The sequence below is a fragment of the Phacochoerus africanus genome, chromosome 3 (genome assembly GCF_016906955.1).
Source record: "Phacochoerus africanus isolate WHEZ1 chromosome 3, ROS_Pafr_v1, whole genome shotgun sequence".
Lineage (NCBI taxonomy): Eukaryota > Metazoa > Chordata > Mammalia > Artiodactyla > Suidae > Phacochoerus > Phacochoerus africanus.
This window is the reverse complement of record NC_062546.1, coordinates 197,019,836-197,037,152: the sequence shown is the minus strand read 5'-3', so window position 1 is coordinate 197,037,152 and position 17,317 is coordinate 197,019,836. Positions and strand designations below refer to the sequence as shown.

The 17,317-nt window shown below is 43.3% G+C and overlaps 1 protein-coding gene across 1 annotated transcript in view; it reads right to left on the bottom strand.

Moving 5' to 3' along the window:
* Window positions 1-14,578, bottom strand: part of CAB39 (calcium binding protein 39) — a 90,750-nt gene extending 76,172 nt beyond the window's left edge. The window contains exon 1 of the mRNA XM_047773740.1: window positions 14,447-14,578. The gene's annotated coding sequence lies outside the window, so the exon portion shown is untranslated. The remainder of the gene's footprint in view (window positions 1-14,446) is intronic.
* Window positions 14,579-17,317: the final 2,739 nt, after the last annotated feature.

The following is a 17,317-nucleotide window of genomic DNA, read 5'->3' as shown; positions in this document are numbered from 1 at the left end:
ATCCAGGGATTTTCAACAGGGCAAGGGTCAGAGCCCCTAACACCTACGTTGTTCAAGGGTCAACCGTACACTGTATTTACAACAGTTACATAGCACGCACATTGTCTTAGGTATTATAAGTAATCTAGAGATGATTTAAAACATACAGGAGGATGTACAAAGGTTATATACAAATATTATGCCATCTTATATATAAGGGACTTGAGCATCTGCATATTTTGGTATCCGTGGGAGTCCTGGAACCAACCTCCCTCAATCCCTGCCTGCGGACAGAGAGAGTCAGGCTGTATACAAAAATGCCTTATCTCATGTCTCAATGCATCCTTACTAGCAAAGTAACAGTTTTTAAAATCTCTACAGCTCCCCTCCCTCATTATTTATTTGCATTTCTTTTATTTAGCCACTATCTGAATTGACTACTCATTTATCTAGCACTTTAAATTTTACAATTTGTTCAAAAAACACCTTTTAAGGGTTAAGGACATAAGCGCTTATCAGACCTAAATTCGAAACTAAGTTCCACCATTTAGTAGAAATGTGCACAAAAACCCTTGAGCAAAGCATTTACCTTCTGAATCTGGATTATTTATAAAATGATAGGATTTGACTATTAAATTTTTAACATGAATACAATACCCAGGGCGGCATTTAAAACATAGGGAAAACTTATTAGTTAACAGCAGTTATCAGTCCATATGAGCTTTTACTATACTGAAGTTAACCTCTGTCTGTCATCATGCAAAATTTTTTCACATATTTACCGTAGGGTTTTGTTTTTGTTTTTTTTCTTTTTAGGGCCGCCGGTGTGGCATATGGAGGTTCCCAGGCCTGGGGTTGAATCTGAGCTGCAGCTGACGGCTTATACCACAGCTGCAGCAATGCCAGATTTGAGCCACACCTGCAACCTACGCCACAGCTCACAGCAACGCTGGATCCTTAATTCACCAAGGCCTCACAGATACTAGTCAGGTTCATAACCTGCTAAGCCACAACGGAAATTCCTTTTTCTTTTCAATGACTTGACAGCAATGGAAATAAGACTGCTTCTCATCCAAAGATCTGATGAATATTAACATAAATGTTCTAATTTATGTTTTTAAACTCATTCTCTCATCAGGTTTATTTTAATAAAGGCTAGCTGCATTATCAAAATTGATTTTACCCAAAGAAGAGATAACCAATTCTCTAAAAATCTTTCGCTAAAGAATTTTGGCTCCTTCCCCACTGATGTGTGATTTCACTTACTGAACTCCCTAAAGTCGACTTTCTTAAAAAGTATTCTATTTAGACTATTGACTCTCCGGTCAATAGTACACTAATTTATCTCGGGACACTTTGCTTCATAACGTATTCAAATTTAAGAACACGAGGAACATGGTAACTCTCCGTTCCTATGTCTTTTGTCACTCAATTAAGTTTATACTAGTTTTCATCCGATTCCAAACATTTCATATCAATCCCCCTAACACAGGAATTTCATTTTTTGTTGCTATGAGATTTTTTTTTCAGTATTTTTATAACTGGATATTGTAGCAAGAAAAATGCTACGGACTTTTAAATATCTTTATGTGGTATACGCTATCTTACTGAACTCTCATTTTTAGTTTTTCAGTTAATTCTGTTGGTTTCCTTAGGTTTAAGAGGACAACATCTGCAAATATTGCTATTTTCCACTATTTTTTTCAAAGGTTATACCTTTTATTTGATATATTCTTACACTGGCCAGGATAATATCAAGCATCATTCACTTTCTGATTTCAAGGTGAATTCCACCAGTGTTTTCCCATCAGTAGGCTGTTTGCTGTTGGTTTAAGACAGATATTTTTTTTATCTCCTACCAGCTTTTAAAGAGTTCATAATCAGGAAGAACTGCTGAATTAACGTTATCTTGGCACGTACTGTTAAGACATACCATGTTCAACGTACACTGTATCCAAGGGCTCAAACTAGGCTCTGAGACTTGCTGCAATTTATCCTTAGGCAGAGGATTTAACCTCTTGACTTAAATTTCTTCACCCGTTAAATGAAGGTAATAATAACCTCCTTCTTCGGGGTGATGGGAGGATTGCTAACTGAGAGGACATATTTGAACAATGTCTGGCACACAGTAAATACCAAGCATTAGCTGTCATTTGTCCTCTCTAATTAAGAGAATTTTCTATTAAATTAAATTTGCTGGTGTTTACTGAGAATTTTCATGGCTATTTCCATAAGTGAAATTGAAACATAGTATTTCTTCTTTGTAATGTCTTACCAGGTTGTCTTTCTTATGTTTCTGAGGGTTTATGCTGGTTTTAAAACATTAATTTTTATCTCTTCTGGTATTTTCCTAGGATCTAGAATAAATGAGATAGTTTACTGACAAGGTTTTCAAAATTTTTAAAAGAACTTCGAATTTCTACACTATTGAGGTCTGAAGCTCTCCGTTGTTTGGTTGGGAGGCCATGGCTTTTAATATACATTTAATATATTCCATGACTTAATAATCTATTCAAGGGCTCCAGCTCTTAAGACAATTCCTAAAAGGAACCAGTTCCACTTTCAAAGTCGCGCATGACACACACATTTAGACCCAGCGTCTCTCTCTCTCTCTCTGCTCACTTCCTTCTGGATGTACTGTCGTCTGGTTCCTCTTCTCTAATCCTTATTCCTTCCTCTTCTTAACGACAAAAGCCTCTGTAAAAGATAGTTGCGTCCTTTCCAAACCTCTGATATTCTATGCTAATCATATTCATTCTTCATTACATTTAATTTTAAGAGTGGGGGAGCTTTCATAAGATAAAAAAGAAAAAGCTAACATTCTCCCCCCCCCCCATAAGTTTTTAGCTTTCGTGAGGAAGCAGCACAGCTCTCCTAGTCTCTAGCCCTCTTCCCATCAACTGACTTCCAGTCACTATGCAGTTTTTAGGAACTAGAACAAGACTAGTTCTTGAGTAAACAAATGGGTTATGACCAATCTTAAAGAAAAGGGATGAATGATTTTAACAATATAAAACTAGGAACTGGAGTTCCCATTGTGGTACAGGGGAAATGAATCCGACTAGGGACCATGAGGTCATGGGTTTGATTCTTGACCTTGCTCAGTGGGTTAAGGATCCAGCATTGCCATGAGCCTGTGGTGTAGGCCGGCAGCTGTAGCTCCAATTCGACCCTAGCCTGGGAACCTCCATATGCCATGGGCGCAGCCTTAAAAAGCCAACCCCCTGCCCCCAAAAAACCCTAAGAACTATTTACCTTGCTGCGTGCACATATAAGATGGTCCCAGTTCTAGTTCCTTCTCACCTACTTGAGGAGGCAAGGCACAGGGATGCGGGCCATTGAAATCTGGGATGAATTTGCCATATACAGTAAAGAAAAGAGTATTATAAAGCTATACTCTAATGCAATGAACATAAGTAAAATGATCTTGTAAAGACATCAGAATGACTTCTAAGTCCTAAAATATATTCCAACTTAAATTACACTATGTAACATTTTTCAGTTAATCTCAAATGTGAATGAAACCATGAATCCTTACAGATCCATATCTTGCCTACATCCTTATCCAAGACACTTAACGAAATCCCATTAGGAAACGAAATAGTTAATAGATGGACAGCAGCTTCTAGAAATCGACACTTTGTCAAGGACTCACCCTTTTCTGGAATCTGTCCAACAGTCAACATTAAGTTCAGTGTCTATGATTTGTGGATCCTGTCTGCTCCATTTTTAGAAGAACAGTACCTCAGTTTCTCTAATCTTCCTGCACAGCTCCTTCTCCTCACAGCTCCTCAAAGACCACTGAGAGCTACTCAGTAACGTGAAAGTTCTCAGTGTCCTAGGTAGGATATCACACATTCTGACCAAAACACTTGATCTCATCTGTTAGTGTAACAGAAATTTCCTATGTTCCAAGATGAGTCTACATTTCGTTACCACGTGGTGGAGGCGACAGAGTATGTTGGGATGTAAGCATATCCTCTGAGACCAGGACTTCAAATCTAGGGCCCTTTTCTAGCTGTGTGACTCAAGACCATTTACATAGCTTCTTTTCCTGTTCACTCGCCTGAAAACATGGGAATGAAAAGAGGGTTATTATAGGGTTCAATGAGGTAAATATACAGAGATATCTTAAACTTTATGTGCAATGTTAGAAATTATTACACTTTTTGCCTCATTCCTTTTGCTTACACAAGTACAGATTTTAGGCTACTTTAATACTGAATTGGTATGCCTCAATGATGCTGGTTAGACCTCTCATTTCAGCAACTTTAACTGGCAGCGAGGACAAATGGTCAACAACAGAAACAAAGAGAAACATTTAATCAGGGACAGACCATGGAAATGCCTCCATCAGTGACAAAGGTGTCTGAGGCAGTCAGCTAAGCTCAGGACAACGGAGAATAGGCCACAAATTGGATTTGGCCCCCACCATTGTTAACACCCTCTAAATGTTCCTTTCCTTAGTTCAGGGAATAAAATTAAACCCCCAACAGCAATATAAAAATATTGAGGATGAGGGAACTAAAAAAACTGCAGAAATGGGAAATAAAACAGGAAATAGCAACTTTTAGTCAACTACAACAAGACTGCTAAATCACTGATGTAGGCATGTACTTGTCTGTATTTAACTACACGCTATAAAGAAAGATTGTTATAAATTTAAGATGTAAAAAAAAATAGTTTAAACAGTACAATAAGGGAGTTCCCTGATGGCCTAGTGGTTAAAGACTTGGCATTATAACTGCTGTGGCTCAGGTTACTGCTGTGGCAGAGGTTCAATCCTTGGCCCAGGAACTTCTGTATGCTGCAGGCACAACCAAAAAACCAAAAAAAACAAAAACAAACAACAACAAAAAACCCCAATAGGAGTTCCCGTCATGGCTCAGTGGTTTACGAAACCGACCAGGAACCATGAGATTGTGGGTTGGATCCCTGGCCTTGCTCAGTGGGTTAAGGATCCGGCATTGCCGTGAGCTATGGTGTAAGTTGCAGACCTCGGCTCAGATCCTGTGTTGCTGTGGCTCTGGCGTAGGCCGATGGCTGCAGCTCCGATTAGACCCCTAGCCTGGGAACCTCCACATGCTGCAGGAGCGGCCCTAAAAAAGACAAAAAAAACCCCAAAAACCCAATAACATAGCACAAAACAACTATGAGTCCATTTACAACTATGAGGGAAATCAACTTTAGGTGGGTCCTTCGGGCCATTTTAAAGCTTGTTATTCCAAAGGGGTGATATCACAATAAACGATATGTTCATCTTCAGATCAGAAAGAGTCCAGGTTCGCTTGAAGACCATTTTAACATTTTAAAAGCCTTAAAATATTTCTGAAAGTGTGTATGGTACGGCAGGAGTTTTAAGAACTTCCGTTGTCATAAAAACTAAAAGGTGTTGGGCAGTTAGAGAGTATCAGACATATTATGCACAGCATTTCTTAGCAAACCCTTGAATCCTCACAACTACTTTATGCGTAAGTTCTACTCTTTGCTATTTTATAGATAAGAAAGTTGAGGCAGAATGGGCATCAAACACCCTACCCAGGAAAACACAACCAGAATCTAAATCCAGATTTCTAAATCCAGAAAGGCTAGACCCCGTTCTCTTCTAGGCTGAGCTTTAGTTTCTCACTCATCAAACAACCTTGACAGTATCTTCTCACTCTAACATCTCAAGAGTTTGTAAGTTCACGTAACCTCATAGTGTTTCTCAAATTGAATGAATTATTTTAGCAACTAACAGCATACACTGAAAAACAGAACAGAATAAGAGGCATCAAAGTGAATGCTCTGTACATAGGAAGGCCTAAGTATTGTTTCATGACACTTCTTTGTCAATTCTGACAGTGTGTTCCGTATATATGTGCTGGGTAACTCATCGTAAATGTAGTTTCTCACCGCAGGCTGAAGTTTTTATTTATTTATTTTTTTTAAAAAGGCTTGAAAAGTGTTCGTTCTTTAACTTAACAAAACTGAAAATAAATTATTCCAACCCCAACTGAATTCCAAACTTGCTGTAGTAATCATCCCAATGAAAAAGTAAATACTCTGGGAGTTCCCGTTGTGGCTCAGTGGCTAACGAATCCGACTAGGAACCATGAGGTTGCGAGTTCGATCCCTGGCCTTGTTCAGTGGGTTAAGGATCCAGCATTGCCGTGAGCTGTGATGTAGGTCACAGATGAGGCTCGGATCTCATGTTGCTGTGGCTCTGGTATAGGCCGGTGGATACAGCTCCGATTGGACCCCTAGCCTGGGAACCTCCATGTGCTGCGGAAGCGGCCCAAGAAATGGCAATAAGACAAAAAAAAAAAAAAGTAAATATTCTGATTTCCATACTACTAAGTATGACAATAAGAGGGTTTCCCAAGTTATGCTCCAATGGAATCCTCCTTCAAGTCGTTTGTGGGTATTTCCTGGGGGAAAGGGTGTTCTTATGACCAAACAGACCTCACAAATTGGGCAATCCTGTACATTCTATTTCCTTCCTGGACAGTCACAATGCATATTATGTGATCTTATCAAGAAAAGGGAGAGCCTAATAAGCTTTAGCTTTATAGCATGTAAACCTCCTTCAAATAAGCTCAAATACAGCAGAGATCAAAAAAATACACAGAAAATTATATTCTGGTAAGTATTTCATCTCTGCTGCACAGTTTTGTCAGAATATTATACAGCTGCATCATTTAATAAATATTTACAGAAACAATGAATTATACTCTGAAAACACCATGGAGGGGAAGAGAAAAGATATGAAAAAAGGTTAAAAAAAAATCTGCAACTCAAATAAATTACAATCTAGTGTACAAAATTTACATAGGAAATCCATTGAGACAGAAACTTACATACCCAGGAAAAACTTGTTACGCACACACAGAAACGTGAACCAGAGAATAAAACCATATTGTAAATAGCCAAACCATCTGCAAGGATCATTTTAGGGACCCGAGTTTCTCCTTGCTGGACAATCCAGAATAACAGGCCATCAAGGAGGGGAAGAGTTGTTTACCTGGACTAGGAAGCCTCTGAGACTGGCATGTGGAAGTACAGGCAATAAAAACTGCCTGCGGAACAAACAGATGTCTGCCGAGCTATACATGTTCAAGGGTGGGCAAAATCACTCTCGTCTCTTATCAGACAGAACCCTGGGCTGGAAATGATCCTATGATCTAAACCAGCGTACCACCGTCCTGTAGGCAGGGGATTACTTCAAATTATAGCCAAAGAACACTATCTTAAGTATGTTCTTCACACATTCAAATGTGTGTCTACGTTTTTGATCCTTTCTTTTCCACTCCCATTGCTTTTAGTTAATTTTTTTCCTTTTCCCCAAAACAAACAGCTCATAGCATTTCACAACATATAGTACTTAAAAGCTGACAATGAAACTAGGCTTGAGGATCTATTAACCATTAACCTAACTTACTAAGCTTGTACTTTACAAGCATGTAACATTAGTTGGTAACCATTTATTCATAAATACAAAAGCAGAAAATTAGAAAAAAAAATTCTGATGTAACATGACTTGAAGCAGAGAACTAATGTATTGTGAAATAAGATGAAGGCACCTGACCAGCCAGGAGAAAAAAAATGTTAAAGCATGGTGACATGCCACGAGCTCACGTAAAGAAACTGCCTTCAAGACCACAGGCAAGAGAGGTACCCAGGAGAGGGAAAAAAGCCTACGGAAAGCCTATACACAGGATCACTGAAAATGAGAGCAAAAGAGACCGAGGGGTGTTTTCAGTCTGGTCCCCTTAGTATAATAATGGGATGACTGAATCCTAGAGGCAGAATGACTTGCCCAGAGTGACGTGATTAGTCCAACAAGTCAGGAACCAGCCCACATCTTCTACTTCCCAGGCTTCTGCACTGCCCACTCTAACATAAAGCCTCCCATCTTCTCTCCAAGACTAACATGAAAAATAAACACTACCAACTGGCCTAACAAAACTATAAACCACCAGTCAAAATGTGACTCTATACAACTAGCGCATTTAGAATACAACATCTCATGTTGTATTATAACATGTGGCTGGTTACTGCCCACAAACCTATTAATCTCCTCATTAGGCTATATTTGCAAACCTTCATTCTAAAGTAAATTTTAAAAAAGGCCAGCAGGAGTTCCCTTCGTGGTGCAGCAGAAACGAATCTGACTAGGAACCATGAGGTTGTGGGTTTGATCCCTGGCCTCACTCAGTGAGTTAAGGATCTGGCATTGCCGTGAGCTGTGGTGCAGGTTGCAGACACCCGCTCGAATCTGGCACTGCTGTGGCTCTGGTATAGGCCAGAGGCTACAGCTCCAATCAGACCGCTAGCCTGGGAATCTCCGCATGCCATGGGTGTGGCCCTATAAAAACAACAACAAAAAAAGACCAAAAAAGGCCAGCAAGAAAACAAGACCCTATGGAGGAAAGTAAAACTATTCCAAATCAAAGAGTTGCGCTAGGTTTCAGGGAGCACACATTCTGAAATGAGACAGATCTGGGTTCAAATCCTAGCTCAACTGGGCAATGTCTGTGTGACCTTGGACAAGCCCTCCCACTTGGCTTTCCTGTCTGTAGTGATGCTAGGGATAATACCACTTAATTCCTTATCTATTTCAACTTCATATTCATACAAGAACCCCCCCCCCAAATTTGCCAGCTACATCGTGATTATAAACATTAGAATTTTAAACACCTTACAAAAGAGAGGATTATGTGCCATACGGCCTTTAGCATGTGAATACAATCTCTATACATGCTCATGAAAAAGTTCAAAGAAGACCTTACTACATAAGTAGAAAACTAACTCTGTTTCAAACAAACTGGGTAAGAACAGAGAACCAGGCTCTAGATCAGTCCTGTTAAGCAACACAACCCTAAGCAAGGGGCTCCACTTCACAGAAAATTCCACCAGGTACAGCTCAGAGGCAGCCACACACCCGCCCCAGCTATAGTGGGCCTCACTGTATCCATGTGCAGAAGGACCGTTCTGACTAGAGGGTGCCTAAAGTTCTCACATTTCTTTTACTCCAAACAGTCTAGCATCAGCATCATCACAAAACGGTATGTGGCAGGCCCTGTTCTAAGCGCTCTAGGCAAAGGAACCCATTTTATCCCCTACAGTCTTCTCAGATGGTCTACATCCCATCCAAGAAATCTAAGCTACAGAGAAGTGAAGGAATTTGCCTAAAGTTACAGCACCCAGAGGAGAGGTGAGGGTTCAGCAATCCATGAGTTTGGCTGCATCTGGGCTTTTAACCACTAGTCATACTGGCTCTCAGAAGGCTACAAATCCCAGAGTGGGCCTTAAACTATAGACATGTAAACAGAAATCCTTTCATGCTGTTTCTTTCTTCTGCCTAAATACAGCTGATACATAATCTACTGTGGAAGGAGAGAACAGGGACCAACACCTTAACAGTACCTTGTAAAAGAACAGGCCATACTTCATTAGACAAAGTTATAAAGCAGCAATTTAATTAAGATCAAGTTACAAAATGCATATTTTGTTTCCAAGACATTTTATCAAAATAAAGCGCTGTGATGTTTTCACATGACCATACCTCTGTGCATCAAGTTATCCACTGGACAATGCCCCCAAGGAACAATTATCACTGAAAACCAGACTACCACTACTACTGGTTAACTAGGTTTTCTGTCTTTGTAACCATGCATATAAAAATGCATATATATACACAAATAAAGAAGCAAATACAAACCTACAACTTAAACACTGTATTCCGAGTATCAAAATTTCAAATTAGCTGCAATATATTACGGGTTATGCAAATAGGTGTGTGCTGCACAATGCCAACATAAATGGCCAGGGCAGACTGTACCTCCCTCCTTTGGAGCTACTTCACACCTGACTGATTCCCTGCAATTCTCTGCATGCCGTTCTTCCTTCCTCTGTCAACTTAACACAGTTGCTAAAAACCCACAATTCTGCCATCTCCTCACCCCTTCTATCTCAAGAGAAAAAGTTAAAAGTTCAGTAAAGTCAGAAGGCTCAGCTGGGTAGAAATGGAACATCACAGAACAACACACACACACGCACACATGGAACATCAGAGAACAACACACACACACACTCACAGACACCCAAAACACAGCACTGACTGCAGTAAGCTGTTGATCTTAATTTCATCACCACAGTCTATCATCTGCCACCCAGCCTTGCAATAACTCCTCCCGGAATCCTTGGAAGGCCTAAGAGACAGAAGCAGAATAAATATTTATCATTTCTTCCCAGACTGATATACTCCAGAAATGCTGGTGGTAGAAATATTTGCCTCACTTTGCTCTGCTTCCATACTCTGCACTGATAAAGGTAGTGATTATGATCCAGTTGGAGTCATTTGAGTGATGAGATACAAAAAGTAAGACCTTATATAGCTCAATTCCTTCTATTTTTTTTCCTTTTTTTTTCTTTTTGGGGTCATACCTGAGGCATATGGAAGTTCCCAGGCTAGGGGATGAAGGAGAGTTGCAGCTGCTGGCCTATGCCACAGCCACAGCCACGCCAGATCCGAGACGTGTTTGCAACCTACACCATAGTTCATGGCAACACAGATCCTTAACCCACTGAGAGGCCAGGGATCAAACCCACATCCTCAGGTCGGTAACCCGCTGAGCCACAAAAGGAACTCCTTCAATTCCTTCTTTAATTAAGGATGGCTCCGATACTGGTCTTCTCTCCAATAAAAAACAAAATATAGACTGATGACTAAATTGTTATGCAATTTTTAGGCTACTTGACTTGATCTGCATTCACGTAAAACAAGATCATTATACCTCAATAATTAAATAACAAAACAAATCACAAGCAATCTAACCTGAAGGCTCAAATATTTAATCTTCTTTCCCACAATTTTATCATAAAGCAATGTTTTACCAATGTTTTGTCATTACCCATATTAATTCACCTATCAGAGTCCAATTTCTATAACATCAGACGACACCCATAAAATCAAATTCCTAATTAAAAGGAGCCATGGAAAAGAGGAAAACGGATTTTTAAAAAAGAGATACCACCAGAAAGGTAACCAGAAGACACTACCTAAAATAAAATTCTGCCCTTTATTGGATTTTACTTTAGCTTGCGGAGGTAGGACTGGGGGGGGGGGGGCATTTGAGTTTGTGTCAGTATTTTTATGGCAGATGGCACAACTGTGAATGATCAATCCCTCCTGGAAAAAAGGGCTCTGGTAAAATATGGCAGTAATAATAGAAATCACAACCTACAAAAGTTGATCAAAAGAAAAACTTTACTAAATATTCATAAGTAATAAAGGATGCCTTGTGGAATATCTATTTGCAATATACGAATAAAAAATCGGAGTTCCCGTCGTGGCGCAGTGGTTAACGAATCCGACTAGGAACCATGAGGTTGCAGGTTCGGTCCCTGCCCTTGCTCAGTGGGTTAATGATCCGGCGTTGCCGTGAGCTGTGGTGTAGGTCACAGACGCGGCTCGGATCCCGCGTTGCTGTGGCTCTGCTGTGGCTCTGGTGTAGGCCGGTGGCTACAACTCCGATTGGACCCCTAGCCTGGAAATCTCCATATGCCGCAAGAGCGGCCCAATAAATAGCAAAAAAAAAAAAAAAAAATCAAATAATAACATTATAAAACCAAGCTCCATACTTAAACTGGGCTTTCTTAGCCATTCTTTTATATTAACCTTATGAAAATTTATACAGTCTAACTCAACATCTCATTTTTTATATACATATACATATATATATATGATGCCATGAGAAACAGAAACATAGACCTCATTAATACATTTCAGATTATAAAGCACAAAGAAAAAAATGGTTTAAATAAGACCCCGCTAAAGTGATCTGCGTTGATTGAAAGAAAAAAGCCCCTTTTGTTACAGCAGCACATTACTTCATGACAAATTCTCTATTTTACTAAAGAAAGACCAATACAAAAACTAAATACATCTATCCTGAATCTCTGTGATGTCATGATCACAGTAGTTAACCTATATGGACAGCCCCAGTATAAAGACTATTTTTAGGGGTGGGGTGGAAAGAGGAGGTAAGCCAGGCATGGGAGATAGAGCAGCTATGAAAGCAATCTTTCTATAGTGCCTTTTAAAAAAAATACATCCCCTCATATAGCACAAATATGTGACCTCTTCCATATCTGATGACAACACCTCCAAGTAATAAAATCTTTCTTTATTCAATAAGCAACAGGATCCAAATCTTGATCCTGTCAATAAATATACTTCAAACAAGAAAAAGCTAGGAAAAAGCTGTCTACAGCAGTAGATATTAAACATGACTACATTTTGTCTGAGGTAAATAATGCAAACATGTCAGAAAAAATACACTTAAGAAGCTTCCCTTACACTTGGTTAAAAATTTTTTTATTTATTCATTAAAATTTTTTAGATTTATTTATTCATTTTTGGCAATGGTCCGCAGTGCCATGGTGAGGGATCTCAGTTCCCAGACCAGGGACTGAACCTGGGCTGCAGTGGTGAAAGCGCCCAATCCTAATCACTAGACCACCAGGGAACTCCCCTAAAAACCTTTTATATGGAGATATTTAATGACAAAAAAGGAAAGCCTAATATTAGATATATACTTTATATATGATTTCATTAAGAGAAAAATAACATAAGAAGACTGAAAAGGAAATACGCAAAAATGTTAACAGTAACAAAACCTAAGTGGTAAGATTACAGCTAAGATAATTTTTTAAAATTCTATGTACTTCCTGCATTCTACAAGCCTTTTCACCTGAGAGAAGTTGACATTCACTTGTCATATGAGCAAAGAACAAACAAGTTCTTACAAAACCAAAAAGGTTCTAAGTTGCTTCCATAGATCGTATTTCTAAACTTCAAATACAGCTGCTAATTATTTGCTAGTGATATGGGTGAAAAAAAAGAAACAAAGTAAAGCCACAGATTTTCACCTCTGGCTCTCCTATAAGAATTTTCACAACTAAAAACTAATAAAGAAATTTTTACCTAAAAAAAGTTCTATGTTACTAATCTTCTGGGATACAAAGTTGGACAGTCTGATTTTTTTTAAACCATCAACGTAGATGGCCTTACCCAAAAGCCAACTCAAAGAAGTGATGTTCAGCTCAGTAATTCCAAAATGCAGACACCTAATACAGAGCGCTGGAAGTTTTGATGCATTTTAGTGAAGAGCACCAAGAGAAACACCTTACGTGCAGATGAGCTTATTTTATATACATCTTTCCCTTACTTCTTAAGAGCCTGGCATCGAATGAAGCTTTGCACAAAAGGTATTTTGCTTAGCCTGGACGTGGATTTATTTGAATATCCGGAAAGCTGTCAAAATCGATCTCAAACTGCATGACGTTCAAGGCACAGAACGTCAGTTCTGTACTGGGCCTCCTTCTCTCCTTTCTTTCACAAGAGCGCCTTTAACATCTCCTAGCTTACATTTCCGGGCCCATGAGTCACTGAGAAATGAGCTCTAAGTTACCCTTAGAATGCCACTCAAATAGCTCCTCTATGGCATTCAAGGATCTGCCCCCAACTCTTTGGCCTACCCCCCACTGCCCCCCACGACAAACTGCATTATCTACTATTTCCGACTATGCCTTTTTACCTTTGTCCTCTAGCGTTGCTGCTCCTCCAACACACTGTTCCTCTTCTGCAACCCTCCTCTCTCCCAAATCCCATCTGGCCTTCAAGACCCCACTTTGCACAGCCTCGCCCAGGAAGCCTTCAGATTTCTGCTAGGCGGAAGTGATCGATCGGGCCGGTCTTCTCCGGGTACCCTTCTAGCATTTTGTAGTTCTTTCATAGGACTTATCATCTCCTTCCTGGTATCGTAGTCATTTGTGTACTCGCCTTATCACCCACGCCAGAATGTAAGCTCCTCGGGGGAGGGGACCGCGAGCCGGGGTTCACCTTCGAATCCCTCCGGCGCGGACCGACCAGAGCGCCTGCAGGCAGTCAGCGAGCAGGCTGGTTCAACCGACCTCGGGAACGCTCTGGCCGCACAATTCCTCACCAGAAAACAGTTAGGCATCTTCCCGAAATGTAGACCACAGAGATGCTATCTGCCTCCCGATAACAGGAAGTTTACCAGGGGCCAGGAGCAAGGTGGCCGGATCCCTTGCGCGGTGGGAGTGACAGTTGGCCCGGCCCGCACTCGCCTGCCCTCGGGGCTCCGGCCGCGGACGCCCCCATGCCGCCAGCCCCGCCAAAGAACTGCGGAGGGCTTTCAGGAGAGCGTGGCGCCCCGCAGCCCCGGCTGCAGGCCCCTGGGCGCCGAGCCGGCGAGGACGACGAGGGGGGTAGGCTCCGCGAGGGGCCCGGGCCGGGCGGAGAGAGCAGGCCGGGCCGCTCCCGCCGATCCCGGGCCGGGGCCACCTCCACCACCCGAGAAAATGGAGGTAGCCCCGGGCCGGTGACGGGCCGGGCAGGGCAGGCGGAAGCCGGGCGGGCGTCCACGCCGCGAGCAGGGTCGGGCCGGGGGTCACTCACGGAGCTGGGCCGGGCGGCTCCCTCTCAGCCTCCGCGTCGTCGCCGTCCCCGTCCTCGGCCGCCGACGCCTCGGGCTGCTCGCTCGATCCCCGCGGCGCGGCTCGGCCGCTCGGCCCCTCCGTTGTCTTCCGCCCGCTCCAGCTCCCAGCGACAGGATCCCGCGGCGGCGGCGGCGGCGGCGGCGGCGGCGGCGGCGGCGGCTGCGCGGACGGACGGCGGCCCAGGGGCTCCCGCGGCGGCCGCCGCACTGCTGCGCTCGCTCGCTCTCTTGGGCTGCGGCTACGGCTCTGCTGCGGGGCCCCGCGCCGCCTTCACCCTCGCTTTCGCCCGGCTCCCGGAGGCTCAGTCTCTCCCAGGCCGCGCCGCTCCCCGCTCCCGGCCCGAGCCCGGCTTTGACGTGCGCACTGCGCAGCCGCCGAGGGCGCGACGTCGGGCGGCGCCGCAACGCCCCCTTCAGCCTCGGGCGCCCCCAGGCGGCTGGGCGGACTCGGGCGTAGGAGTCCGCGCTGAGGCCTGAGTCGGAGGCGGCTGGGGGAAAGCGGAAGCAGAGGGCAAGAGATCTTCTCTTTTCACCTGCCACTGAAGTGTTGGTGCCCAGCCGCTTCTCTGCCTCAGCGCTCTTGCCAGAGGGATCCTAAATCCACTTTGTGCGACCACTTCCTGAACTCTTAACAAAGCTTCGTTTCGGGTAAAGGCCAGGGACCAAGTTGTGCAGATTGATTCCTTCATACTTGCCAGAGACAGATCACTCTCATTTTAGCATCCTCCCAAGAGAGCGTAGAAAGTGATCACTCTTAATAGGATTCAAAGCCTGGATTTAAACCTCAACTCCACCATTCAGTCACCATAGGCTATTGCCTGACTCCATTCCTATGTTCTTCCTCTCTCTCTCTCTCACACACACACACACACACACACACACACACGCACAAATATAAGAGTACATACAGTACCATAAGTTTATGAGGATGAACGAGACAATGCATTGCAAAGCTCTGACAACAGAATCTGGTACATGAACATGCCACACGTGTACATTTTTGTTTCTTTAATTTGCAATCGAACAGGTGTTCTTGAGTATCTGCTGTGTGCCAGGCACTCTTCTAGATAGTGGAGCAGTGAACAAAAGAGATCCTGCTCCTGAGACAATAAATAAGTAAACCGACATATGTATGACATTAGATGCTTTTCAGTGTCATGGAAATTGGGCTAAGGAGGGGAGAGAGTGCAGGCTATTGCTTTTTACAGCGCTCCTGCTGTGAGATATGTGTATGGAAAGGCAGAGGGAACAGCCAGGACAAAGCCCCTCAGATGGGATACCTTGCAGCAAAACATGATCCCTGAGAAAGGGGAGTGAAGAAGACTCATACAGAAACAGATACAGGAGGTGCTCAGAAATACACTTGGAGGCATATTAAGCTTAAGCTGCCTGTTAGACACCCAAGTAGGAAGCTCACTGTGGAAGTCTGTGGTTTGGGGGAGAGGTCTGGGCTGGAGATAGAGTTGGGGGAGTCTTCAGAGTAAGTAAGATCTCAGGACTCAATGACATCATTTAGGGAGAGAGTGTTGCTAAAAGACAAGGCAAGGATGAGCCAGGGCCCCCAACATTGAAAAGTCAGGTTGATGACAAGGGACCAGCAAAGGATCCTGAGAGGAGCCAGGGTGGCTGGAGGATCTTTATGTGCTGGAAGACCGGGGATAGAAGATGGATCCATGCCTCCAACAGCAGCTCATAGTTCAAGGAAGGTAAGGACTGGTGATTGGTTATTGGTGTCGGTGCCATAGAGGCAACTAGTGGCCTCGGTAAGAGCTATTGCAGCAGAGGTGAGTGGGAAAGCTTGACCAGAGTAGCCTCTAGGAAGAATGAGGCTGTAGAAAGAGGGACCGTGAGTGTAGACAACTTTTCTTGACACTTTGCTCTAAAGGGGAGCAGAGAAATGGGGTGGTAGCTGGAGGGAAATGTGGAGTCAAAACAGATTTTTTTTTTTTTGCTTTATTTCAGTTTTTGAGAATGAAGCTGTTAGAGCCACCTTAGTTTGCTGATGGGAGTGTTCAGTAGTGAGGGAAAATTTGAGGATGACTAGAGCGGGGGTGGGGGCATGTTCTGAAGAGTTATCTTCGAGGGAGCAAGAAGGGAAGGTTGCAGAGCACAGTGGAGGAGTCTGACCTCGGAGACCAGCAAGGTCAAGTTCACACAGAAGGCCAGCAGCCGCATGGATGAGGCGCTAGAACAGGTGCCGTTCCCCTTGAGGGCTTCTCTTTGCTCAGGGAAACAGGAAGTGAGGTCATCAGCTCAGAGTGTGGAGGGGGAGGAAATGTGGGAGGTTTGAGGGGCGAGGAGAAGGGGTGAGGGCCAGTCAGCAGGATTAGTCTGTGTTTCTCAGAGGCCACATTCTGCTGGGAAGGTGCAAGCCCAGGACAGTGGGGGCTTGGATTCATCCAGGCTTATTTTTGTTAGATAACTCCATGAAGAGAAAAAAGGGAAAGAAAGGAGGATATATACAAGGAAGTAGTAATAACAATGGGACCCGTTGCCTCCGAGCCAGATAGGACAGCGTGAGGGATGGGGGGAGCAGTAGGAGGGCAGAGACCCTGCGAAAGTGGTAGTGGGATCTACGGAATGACACGTGAAAGGACCGTAAAATCAGGACAGTGGGCAGAGTGAGCCGGAAAGGAGGCGATGCTGGTGGGAGAGCCAGATTGCCTACCCAGAGATCATGCAAGAGGCAGTTTCCAGAAAATGACAAGGCCTGGAGTTTCCGTCATGGAGCAGTGGTTAACGAATCCGACTAGGAAGCATGGGGTTGTGGGTTCGATCCCTGGCCATGCTCAGTGGGTTGACGATCTGGCGTTGCCGTGAGCTGCGGTGTA